Source organism: Anomaloglossus baeobatrachus, chromosome 1 (assembly GCF_048569485.1).
Source record: "Anomaloglossus baeobatrachus isolate aAnoBae1 chromosome 1, aAnoBae1.hap1, whole genome shotgun sequence".
Lineage (NCBI taxonomy): Eukaryota > Metazoa > Chordata > Amphibia > Anura > Aromobatidae > Anomaloglossus > Anomaloglossus baeobatrachus.
In genome coordinates, this window is record NC_134353.1 from 191623926 (window position 1) to 191637054 (window position 13129).

At 45.2% G+C, this 13129-nt stretch overlaps 1 protein-coding gene across 8 annotated transcripts in view; it reads right to left on the reverse strand.

Annotated features, from left to right (window-relative positions):
* The window catches only part of RAPGEF2 (Rap guanine nucleotide exchange factor 2), a 288204-nt gene that overhangs the window by 242182 nt on the left and 32893 nt on the right, over positions 1 to 13129 (reverse strand). Inside the window, exon 1 of one of the 8 annotated variants that reach the window (XM_075347443.1) lies at positions 4574 to 4592. The exons of the other annotated variants lie outside the window; for them this stretch is intronic. The gene's annotated coding sequence lies outside the window, so the exon portion shown is untranslated. Of the gene's footprint in view, positions 1 to 4573; positions 4593 to 13129 lie in introns of those variants that run through there. 8 annotated transcript variants of the gene reach the window in all.

A 13129-nucleotide genomic window follows, 5' to 3' on the forward strand; every position in this document is an offset into this window, starting at 1 on the left:
CTAGCCAGGGGAACTAAAGCTCAGGGGACTAGTCCCCTCACTCATTAGCATGTGATAAAAAAAAATCTTTAGAAATACTTTTTCTAAAGATCCCTTTATCTATGCTAGTGTATACACGGACAGTTAGGCAGGGATTAGCAGTATGCACCCAGAACTGCTCGTGGCTCTGGATCCATATTGCACCTGACAGGTTCACTGTAAGTGACATATGTCCACACATATAGAGGGCTGAGCAGAGAACAAAGCAGGTTTGTCCTTTATGATCCTATTGTTCATCTTTACTTTTAACTTCATTGTTCAGATGCCGCACTGACATCAAGATGTATCTGCTTACAGGAGCCAATGTTCATGGCTTCTAATTGTTGGCAGAAGTCACAAATCTTTTCCCTAAGCCCATTGTTATAAACAACGTGTGTGTGTGTGTGTGTGTGTGTGTGTATATATATATATGTGTATGTGTGTATGTGTATGTGTGTGTGTGTGTGTGTGTGTGTGTGTATATGTGTGTATGTATATATATGTGTTAGTGTTAGTGTTAGTGTTATAGATATATAAAAAAAACTACGATTAAAGTCATCCCAATAACTCCCTAGTCTTGTAGCTACGGTATATGAAAGTACAACCATTAAAAGCTTAGCATGCTTCCGTCACATATGTACATTCACCATACAGAAAAGCATTACTTGTCTATGGACTGTCTCATTAACTTGTTTTATGACTGAACAACACGGATCAGAGGACCTACTTGCAATGACATCAGAGAATTAAAGGGGTGGTTCACTACTCTGCGATAGTGGCCACATCCCTTCATAAGTGATAGTGACGGCTGTTTCTAAATACCTTGTTCAGCTAATTTTGCGGTCCTCTCATCCCCATAAAGTGACCCCCAGGCTCTGTGACCCCTGAGATCCGGTTATGTCACATCAACTTCAAGTTGACCCGACATCACCGAGGCCGGCCCCGTTCTCACTGAGTGACTAGGCTGACTGTGTTTCACGCTCATCACAGTCCAGCATCTCTCCTACTCTCTCCTTTGCTGCAGAGCACCACAAGCAGGCGAGATGCTGGGCTATTACGACCGGTGAAATACCGCCCACAGCCCAGTCACTCAGGAAGACTGGGGCCGGGCTCCATGATGTCGGGTCTGCTGCTGTCACTCAAGAAGCTGATGATTTTATAAACTTTACTTTCTTGGATTTCAAAACCTAAAAACATCCAAGCTGACCACTATAGGGTTATAGAGAATCAGCCTGATAGTGCCAGTATAGCACTGGCTTTAGGCTATATGCGAAAATCCTGGTGATTGGTTCCCTTTAACTTTAGTAGCCACAAACTTAGGCTTCCCTCGCCCCCTGCTCCTCCACAGCGCCCCCTGCTCCTCCACAGCGCCCCCTGCTCCTCCACAGCGCCCCCTGCTCCTCCACATCAGCAGCACAGTGCACTCTCCCCCAGCTCCACACTTCTGTCTGCACAAACCACATAGCTGGGAAGAACAAGACCTGTAATACAAGACGGTCACTAGGACAGTAAGGCTGAACCAGCATAACGAACCATTGCACTACCACTTCACAGTGACATTTCCATACTGATGGGCTCCACATTGCCACCAACTATTGAGGATGCTGAATAGGATTGGTGATAAAGACTGCTGAGACCCCCGAACAACCACTAGATATAGACTCCAAGTTCCAACGAGGCCCGCAGCAATCGTACATTTATAACCTATCCACACAATATTTGTTTGAAAACCTTTTTAAAAATAGAGGACCTTTTCCGGATCATATGTGGCCATGTTTTGCTATTCTTTTATTCCTACTGCTCCTCTGATTAATCCATTTGTTTTTGGATCCACCATACAGTTCCACAGAGACCGGCTTCTTTAGTGCGTGCTAATTTTTATAGTCAGGCTAACATGCAGAGGATCCGGTGAGCCATGACCCTTTTTAAATATAAAAATTCGCCCTAACTATAAGGGCTCGTATCTCTGGAACAGTCTGGTGGATAAAAAAAAACACCATCACAATACTCCAGGGAGCTCTTCAACACAGACAAAATTAAAGGGGTTGTCCACTACAATGCCAATCCCTTCCGATTCCAGCTTCTCTCTCCCCGCCTTCGGACCACATGAGTTAATCAACAGTAATTGACGTTGCAGCTACCACTCACTTCCTGTTGATTAACTAATTTGGTCAGGAGTGGCGAGAGAGGTCGGCAGTGATTGGATGCGGGGCTCAAGTGACGTCAAAATATCATCATGTGAGCCCTGAACCGTGATTACTCATAGCGCTGGAACGCCAGACCGGGAGGAGAGTACAGGGTCTTTTATTTTAACTGGGAAATAAGTGGAATTGTCCTGGTGGTGGACCACCCCTTTAAGTGATAAAATTACAGCTGCCTGCAGCCACCACTAGAGGGAGCTTACAGCAGACAGATCTTGTCAAACTCAATTAAAAATGTAAAAAAAGGATTTTTTTAAAGATATGTTTTATTAAATTATGAGCAAAGAACTCATTCGTGCATGGGGGGGATATTTATCAGGCCAAAATTTAGGACATTTTCCTCCAATCTCAGATAAAAACATCTTATAAATAACAATTCTGGAAAAACTTTGTTCAGAACTGAAACCAGTTGTCAATTTATTCACAACTTTCCAGGAAAAATAACAGAACAGCAGCACAAGAGTTAAAAGAAATCGTGCTCAGGAATGATAAGGAGGCCCTACAGCAAAGTTACATGTTCCTTTATGGCGGTGTGCAGGACACTAGATATGGTGCATGCAAGTACATACAGGCTGCCGTATAGATGTGCATATTTCTCGCTCCTGCTTTCTATCTATACATACAAAATATTACAAAATGAGGACACCCTTCACATTTTTGTACATACATATTATATCTTTTATGGGACAACACTGAAGATATGACCCTTTGATACAATGTACAGCTTGTATAATAGTGCAAGTTTTGTGCTCCCTCTAAATAACTCAACACACAGCCATTAATGACAAAACCACTGGCAACAAAATTGGAAAATGGCCAAATTGTGTCCAAAGTATCAATATTTTGTGAAACTACCATTATTTTCTAGCACTGCCTTAACTTCATTGTACATGGAAGTCACTGGAGTTTCACAGGAGCCGCTGAATCCTCTTCCATCCTCCATGAGGACATCACGGAGCTGGTGGATGTTAGAAAGCTGCGCTCTTCCATCTTCCATTTGAGGAGGCCCCACAGATGCTCAAAAGGGTTTAGGTCTGGAGACATGCTTGGCCAGTGCAGCATCTTTACCCTCAGTTTCTTTAGGAAGGCAGTGGTCATCTTGGAAATGTGTTTGGGGTCGTTATTGTGTAATACTGCCCTGTGGCCCAGTTTCTGAAGGGAGGGGGATCATGTTCTGCTTCAATATGTCACAGTACATGTTGGCATTCATGGTTGCTCCAATGAACTGTAGCTTCTCACAGCCAGCAGTACTCATGCAGCCCCAAACCATGACAACTCCACCACCATGCATGACTGTGGGAAAGACACACTTGTCTTTGTACTCCTCACCTGGTTACTGCCACACACACTTGACACCATCTGAACCAAAGAAGTTAACCTTGGTTTCATCAGACCACAGGACATGGTTCCAGTAATACATGTCCTTTAGCTGCTTTATTTCAGCAAACTATTTGTGGTAATTCCTGCAAATCATCTTTAGAAGAGATTTCCTTCTCGGACCGTAGCCATGCAGACCAATTTTATGCAGTGCAGGGCGCATATGATCTGAGCACTGACAGGCTGACCCCCACCCCCACCCTTGTAACCCCTGCAGCAATGCTGGCAGCACTCCTATGTCTATTTGGAAAAGACAACATCTGGACATGTCACCAACGTCTTTGCACCATGGCAAGGCCTGTTCTGAGTTGATCCTATCTTGTTAAACCGCTGTATGGTCTTGGCCACTATGTTGCAGCTCAGTTTCAGGGTGTTCGCAATCTTCGTATAGCCTAGGCCATCTTTATGTAGAGCAACAAATCTTTTTTCAGATCCTCAGAGAAATTTTCACTTAGGGGGTACTCGTTTTTTGTTGCCAATGGTTTACACGTTTAACCCCTTCACGACTAAGGATGTATATATACGTCCTTGGCCGTGTGTGCCTTTAATACGAGCTGATCAGAGCAATGCTGAAGCATCAGATGCATCCTAATCTTATAGCAGATAAGAGCAAAATATTTTACATATCTATACACCAGAAAAAAAAATCCATGGAGAATACACGAGCCACAGATCAGAGGGGTAGACCCCTCAAAAACTGCCTGTAGATGTGCCCTCAAATGACAGGATTCAGCTAGTTTCCTGCAGAGAACACCCACACAAGTCACTGTTTACTGCGCAGAGGTATCATTTCCCTGACACATCATGAGCCTGTCTAGTGATAAACTATGCCTGGCATGGGAGGAAAAACAACAGTCCATGCCACATGCTTCGAATAGCTTTACCATGTGATATCAGCAATTAGGGAGGCTCAGCAGCTCTGAATGCAGAAGGCCATGCATACATTACAAGAAGGGACGCATGAAGTGTGCACATACCTCTCCACATTCCGGGTGCACAAGAGGCAGCCACAACGCAGAAATAGGCAAGTTACGGATCGGTAAAAGTCAACTGTTCCTATAAATATTCTTCCTGTTTATCAGCCATGCAGAATAGTGCGGCATAGTCTGGCTTCCCGACAGGAGGCGATCACAATGTACACGTTTTATTTCAGTAGACGGCCACAGGATGTGTCCACATAGTCAACAGGATACGTTCCCGCAGACACACATCCACTTACTATTCTCCGACTCCCTGGGAAGGAGCATCGCAATTCACAGGAGCCAAGAACCACCGAAATGTGACCTCGCCCTCCAACAAAACACTTTACCAAAGGAAAGCATGTGGAAGACCGCAGATAATATATACTACAATGAAGCGACTGCACTTCCAGAGACAGTGATTTACAGCAATTAAGTCATGTATTACGGATACTTCAACTGCGTGCTCCGGGCACTGATGCCAGTCATAGAGCAGAGGAGGACAAAAGAATAGAGACAGGGCAAAGCTTTTATAAAAAACTGCTCAAAGAGAAGATGCAATTATCATGAAAAGTGCACGGCTTCTCTCCAGAGCTGGGACCTATGGCTTAGATTTCACCAAGGGCAACACATGCATGAAGTATGCTGAGCCCAAGTGTATTTGGGTTTCCTACAGGGACTCGTTTCCTTCCACACTCTATGATATTAGGTAACAGGGTACTTTGGGGTGTAGGCTGTGTGCCAAGGTGCGCAGGGTCCGATGTGAGTGATGGCAATACCTAAAAAATAAACAGAAAACGGTATAAAACGCCTCCGCTCCCTTCATGTGTAGGAAGAGGTTCTGCCATTGGATAGTCAATTTGGAAATACAGTGGAACCTCGGTTTGCGAGTAACTTGGTGTGCGAGTATCTCTCTATACGAGCAAAGCTTGCTGTAAATTTGTAACTCAGTTTACGAGCAAGCTTTGCTGTACGAGCAAATACTCACCGCACACACTTCCGGTTCCGTACTTTCACCGTGCTCTAACCCGCTCTTGTAGCACACACACACACACACACACACACACACACACACACTCACTCTATGCTCACCTTACCTTCCGTTCCCTCGCCGGCCTCCTAGTCTTTGTAGTCCACAGGTATAGTATGTGTAATAGGCAAACATCGCAATGATGGAGGAACTTCCGCTGTCAGCGCTTCTCAAAGGCTGGCCAATCAGAGGCAAGCTGATGGTTACCCGATACACATCCTGGTCTGTAGACTACAAGAACCAGGAGGCCGGCAAGGGAACGGAAGGTAAGGTGAGCATAGTGTGTGTGTGTGTGTGTGTGTGTGTGTGTGTGTGTGTGTGTGTGTGTGTGTGTGTGTGTGTGTGTGTGTGTGTGTGTGTGTGTGTGTAAGTAATGGCACAATAGAGGATATTGCACAAGTTGTGGAACAAATTGTCCGAGCTTCCATTATTTCCTATGGGAAATGTTGCTTTGCTAGACGAGTAACTTGGTTTACTAGCACACTCCCAGAACGGATTGTTCTCGTAAACCCAGAGGTTAAGAGTAAGCTGCTCACACTGCTGCCCATCCTGTCTATATTATCCAATACACAATATACCAGACATGCTGAGGTAAAAAGAGGCTGCTCACACTGCTGCCTACCCTGTCTATATTATCCATTCTGCAATATATCAGGAATGCTGAGGTAAGAAGAGACTGCTCACACTGCTGCCTACCCTGTCTATATTATCTAATTCACAATATATCAGGGATGAGGAGGTAAGAAGAGGCTCTCACACTGCTTTCCACCTGATCAATATTATCTAATACAGAATATATCAGGGATGACGAGGTAAAAAGAGGCTGCTCACACTGCTGCCCACCCTGTATGTAATCCAATACTGCAGATAACAATGGTGATGAGTTAAGAATAGATTGCTCACATTGCCGTCTATCTAGTCTTGCTTATCGTATACAGGAGATAACAGGTGTGCTGATGGCAGAAGAGGCTGCTGCTTATACTACAGTCCACCCTGCCACCTGACCTAGTAAAGGATATACTATAAAGTGCTAAGGTAAGAAAAGGCCGCTTAGGGCAGTTTCACACATCCGGCATTTTGCCTGATTATTGGATCCGATACACTCCAGTACAGTGTATACAGAACAATGGCATCACGGCAACCTTTGGTGACATGCTGTCATATGACCAGAGCATGTGACCGGAGGTTGCCGCGATGCCATTGTACTGTATACACTGTACTGGAGTGTGCCGGATCCGTCAATCTGGTGAAATGCCGGATGTGTAGAATGGCCCTCACACTGCTGTCTACCTAACTCTCTTGAATGTTGAGCAGCTGCGGTGACCTAGAGATTACCATGTACTGTCAGGATATCTAAAGGTCACAGCGGTGAACTCACCACTGCACATGCTCACTGACACATGACCTATTGACACTGTAGGATGGGTTCCTGTCAGTGTAACAAGATGGCAACTTTATTTTTTTATAGTAATTAATTCCCTAGACAAAACAATGTGATTCGTTAATTAAAAATGTAATTAGCAATGAACCCCTTTAAAAAGGTCTTAACTTCATTCTTGCATTTGTTCCTAATCACTGACTGGTGTAAACCCCATGAAAAAGTGCTTATTTGTTGTTGATCACTGAAATGACACGCGCACAAAAAAAAAAAAAAACTCCCCCCCCACCCCACCCAGTGATGAAAGATTCCTATACTGGTGATGGGCTCTTACTATGAGCAGTTTATTGTAAAAGAAGCGAGACGCACATCACCCGAAAGTACAGCTAGAGACTGTTTTTGTTTTATTTTGTTTTAGATGTTAAAACTTAAATTGCTGCTTAGACAACAATACACAATCATAGTCACCAAGTAGAAAAGAATCCGTCCTTCCCAGAAATGTTGTAACATGCAGTGAGCCACTTTGTTGTATATTATTTTTTCCTTTTATGTCTGAGTGGTTGGTGAGACATCAAACGCTGCATGCCTGGCACACCCATGTTTACTGAGGTCCACCCCCGATCATGTGTGACTGCCGAGAACAACAAGGAAAGGAATGTACATGAGCACGCTCTGCATTCCACACGTGTGAGCGAAGGCCAAGCCATGTACCAGATAGTCACCACTGAGCACACCAATGCCTGGGAGTCTATTATAGGAAAGCCACACACAGTGTGCCAACTCTCCTAGAATAGCTAAAAGCTGGGCACACGATATACAAATACACCATCTGCTGTTGGCCACAAAATAAAGCACAGCATGCAAAACAAATGGAAAACGCAACCTGGACACGAAAAAACTAACATAGCAAAAGATCATACAAGATAATGGAAAATGTGCTTCTATAGGAGTAGATGGGTGATAGTGGGGGGTGTACTGCTGCTAGGACCCCTCAGAGCCACATATCGTACACACTAGCATCACACTGAAGTGGGTGTATGACAGGTCTCAACAAAGTCCAGATAGGACCACCGGCGCAGGAAGGTCGGGGGTTACAGGTTACTTCATCTAGTCTAATTTCTTTCACTCCTGTAGAACACATATAGTATATTATATTATATACACACACAATTTTATATAATTATATATATATATATATATATATATCATATATACACACACACACACACATACACGTATGTAATATATATATTATATTACATACATGTGTGTGTGTGTGTATATATATATATATATATATATATATATATATATATATCTCTATCTATCTATATGTATCTATATATATGTATATATATCTATCTATCTATCTCTATATCTATCTATATCTATATATACATACACACACACATATATAATATTATATATAATATTATATATATATATATACATACATACATACATACATACATACATACATACACACACAGTGTATACATTTGGGTCCAGAAATATTTGCATAGTGACCGAATCTTTGGGATTTGAGCTTTGTATTCCCCTATTCTTTAGAGGTGCAATTGAAGTGTAGACTCATGTCTGGAGGCCATGGCTGTCACTATGCTGGGTTTCCTCCTTTGTGAAGCTTTTACTGACTTATTTTACTGACTTCAGTTGTTGCTTGTTTGTGGATTTTTCTGCCTTACGTTTTATTTTAAAGGGAACCGGTCACCAGTTTTTTAGTGTATGATCTAATCCCCCCCCCTTCCTTAGCACCTATCCAGCATTCTAAAAAGTGGTATAATTACGCCCTTTTGAATAGCTCCCGCACTGTATGCAAATGCAACTGTTCTGGCTCCTCTCTGTCCTCCTCGCTGCTGATCGCTGTCTTGCTGACTGAAACCACGCATGCAGTTAGGTGTCAGGCGCTGCACTCATCAGGGCAAAGCAAAGTGCACCTGCATGACCCACGATTTCCCTGCGCAGCTTGCACCATCCATATCACAACAGGAAGATGGCGATTACCAGCGGGGAGGAGGGACAGGAGCAGTGGCAAAGACACCCATCGGACCAGACTGGTTGCATTTGCATACAGCATGGGAGCTATACAAAAGGATTTTTGTGGATATGCAGGGGGGTTGTGGGGGGTAAGGGCATAATACACCCCTTTTCAGAATGCAGCATAGCTGCTAAGGCCGGTTTCACATATCCAGCATACTCCAGTACAGTGCAATACAGAACAATGTTATTGCGGCAAGCTCCAGTCACATGACAGCATGTGACCGGAGCGTGCCGCGATGCCATTGTACTGTATTGCACTGTACTGGAGTGTGACGGATCCGGCAAAGCGTGTGAAACCAGCTCAAGGAAGGTGGTAGGATTAGCTCATACACTAAAAAAACTGGTAACCGTTTCCCTTTAAGTATGTGAAATAAAGCTCAATGGGGTTGAGATCTAGTGACTGACTCTGCTATTGCAGAATGTTCCATTTTTTTACCCTTAATCTCCTGTGTTGCGTTTGCAGTATATTTTGGGTATCATTGTCCATCTGTATAATGAAGCTTTGTCCAGTCAACCTTGCTGCATTTGGTTGAATCTGTGCAGAAAGTATCGCCTTTCTGTACACCTCAGAACCCATCCGGCTGCTTCTGTCTTCAGTCACATCATCAATAAACACTAGGGACTTCGGGCCATTGGAAGCCATGTATATTCGGCCATCACACTGCCTCCCCCATGTGTTACAGAATATGTGGTGTGTTTTGATCATGGGCTGTTCCAAGCCTTCTCCACAGTCTCATCATTCTGGTACAGGTTGGTCTTAGTTTTTGCTGTCTAAAGAATGCTTTTCCAGAACTGGGCTTGCATAGTGGAAGATACTACTACAATAAAAGAAGGAAAATGTGTTTCTTTACCCCAAGAGTAAAGGTATCCATATTTCGAGCATCGGCCGTGCCAGCACAGATCACAAACCATCAATATGTGAGTGAACAGCGCAACTCTACAAAGTGAAATCGGACCACAGTGCGCACAGAATCATTTTTTCCACTTGGGAGGAACACACAGAATAAACGTTCTGTACAATTTTCAAAGAAATCTTTCCGTTAGAAGAAGTTATGAAATAACCAAGTACAATTCTATATTTTGGAGAATAGTGCCAAGTCTTTCCCTCTACAGGGTACACAATGGAAATATGAAAATCATGTGCGGTAACCAAATTATTTATAAAAAAACTGTGAAAACCAATTATTTATCTGTTAGCACAAGACACTGCTCAATGGCCGCCTGTGGCATTTGTGAATATTTTAGGATATACTTTACATAATAGTCCCTGAACACTTTTCGTACATTGCTTTGCTTGATGGAAGTAGTAGTAGGTAGCCAGAAGTTAATAAGCCACCGGATTGAAGGAGTGTGGGTCTCTGGGTAATATCCAAAGATTTCTGTACAGCTGATGAAATCTACGCATATGAGAAATCAAGCTGCCTTTTTAATATTTACACCATCGGCACGCTAGAAGACTGAGCAAGCATTTTATTACCGAGCGCCAGAAACAAATCTGCTGCATTGGCAGCTGCTCCCCCCAATTATGGAAAAATGTCAGCCCGGTTCCAAGTGGATAACCTTCACCTGAGAACATCCTGCTGCTCGGCTAAGAAAGTCAGCCACATAGGAAGGCATGTGCCCGTCATGGAGAGCCAATACACAACCGCAAGGCCTGAAGCAATGGAAAACATGAAAGTCACATCTCCGAGGAGAAGCACAGACTAGTCCTCCCTCACTGAGAAGGGGGAAGTGCGCCAAGCCTCTGAGATCATAAGGTGTAATGGCAGCTTCTGGAAGGTTGTCTCCAGGTATCGCCGGATCTAAAAGAACTTCCAAAATATGCTAAATATTTTGCCTCATGTAGCAAACTGTTACGGGTACTTTACACACAACGATATCGCCAACGATATAATGTCGGGGTCACGGTGTTCGTGACACACATCCGGCGCCGTTAGCGATATCATTGTGTGTTACTAAAAGGAACGACGATCAACGATCGCAAAAACGTCAAAAATCGTTGATACGTCGCTCCTTTTCATAATATCGTTGGTGGTGCATACCGCTGGTTGTTCCTCGTTCCTGCGGCGTCACACATCGCTATGTGTGACACCGCAGGAACGACGAACATCTCCTTACCTGCGCCCACCGGCAATGAGGAAGGAAGGAGGTGGGCGGCATGTTCCGGTCACTCATCTCCGCCCCTCCTCTGCTATTGGGCGGCCGCTTAGTGACGCCGAACGAACCGCCTCCTTAAAGGAGAGATTGTTCGGTGTCTCCAGCGACGTCACTAAGCAGGTATGTGCGTGTGATTCTGCTGTAACGATATTGTTCTCTATGGCAGCGATCACCCCGATGACGAAACAGCGACGTGGGCGGGTGCTATCGCTAGCGATGTTGCAGCGTGTAAAGCACCCTTAAGAGGGGATAATGTCTTTATTGCCCAGGGTTGTTTCTTTAGGCAGTAGTTGTCATCCGTCCAATGAAATGTACGCGTCTTGTTGGACTTTTCGGATCTCCTCCTGGCTCCTTCATATCACCTCTAGTGGAGACCATCCTAACGTTCCTGCTCAGATGACCTATATTAGGGCCATCACTAGGAGCTGTGACAGGAAGGAAATTCCCCGGTCAGCAATGCTTCCCTGTAGTCACACCGGTAACGAGATCCACCGATCACACTTACCAGACAAGAGATTATGTTCAGGAGACAAACCTGTCAGTGAGTGTGCTCCTTAATGGTATGTGACACTGAAAGCCCAGCGCAAATATTACCAGGGACAGGTCTTACTGATCTACTCAAGGAAAGAAGAAAGTTCAGAGGAAACGTGATATCTGCAGAGTGCGGCCAGTTACATCAGCGGGTATGACGCCTCTGGATACCTCGGGGCATGTTCACACATCTAGGATTTACCTAGTCAACTCACATGTGAATTTTACCAAAGGAATCGTGGCAAAAACCTAAAGTCAAACCTGGGATTTCTGCAGAGGATGCGCCTGGATCCACCCAAGGATAAACCCCACTGCCGGGAAAATCTGCAGGTCTTCCTCATTATTCTCCAAGATTTTATTTACTGCGTCTCATAAAAATCTGCACAAATGTTTTCCCTAAAAAGTGTGAAAAAGTATAAAGTACCCAGTGCACTGGAATTTAAAGGGGTTATCCGGCTTCTTTGACTTTTTTTTTTTATTTCCCTATTGGGCTACATTGGGGCAGGTAAGTAGATAGAGACCACTTACCTGCCCCGCTGTCAGCCCCCTCTCCCCCGGCTCAGAGCGGTCATGTGACCGCTCCTGCCGCGATTTTGCTGCTTCCGGTCTTTGCACGTCTACATGGGCAGGGCCATGTTGACATGCAAATGTGGAGCAGCATGTCACCTCCCTGCTGGGCGACTACAGTGCGAGGAGTCACCGCCCCCCTTCCCTGCACCCTCCCACACATTCCCCTGCACCTCCAGTAACCTCCCCCTGCACTGCTGTGGGGTCCGTGATTTGGGGGCGGGGCCTGGCGGCGGCTGCCGTGGTGTCAGCTCCAGCACCGGGCCCCCTGCCCAGGATCGCACATTCAAATGTACCGGCATCACAGATCACCGATGCCGGTACATTTGAATGTGCTGATGAGAAGTCACTGTCCCTCCCGCTGTCTGTGCGCTCTGCAGCACAGCGGTGACGTCACTACTGTGCTGAAGAGAGCACAGACAGCGGACGAACGTGCAGGAGCGGCAGGGACCGAGGACGGGTGAGTATGTACTCCACATGTGTTCCCGATGGGGATGGGGGGGTTGCAGAGCCATGTGTGTGCGTGTGCAGAGCCATGTGTGTGCGTGTACAGTGCAGAGCCATGCGTGTGCAGAGCCATGTGTGTACGGTGCAGAGCCATGTGTACGGTGCAGAGCCATGCATACGGTGCAGAGCCATGCGTACGGTGCAGAGCCATGCGTACGGTGCAGAGCCATGCGTACGGTGCAGAGCCATGTGTGTACGGTGCAGAGCCATGTGTGTACGGTGCAGAGCCATGTGTACGGTGCAGAGCCATGTGTACGGTGCAGAGCCATGTGTACGGTGCAGAGCCATGCATGTGCAGAGCCATGTGTACGGTGCAGAGCCATGTGTGTACGGTGCAGAGCCATGT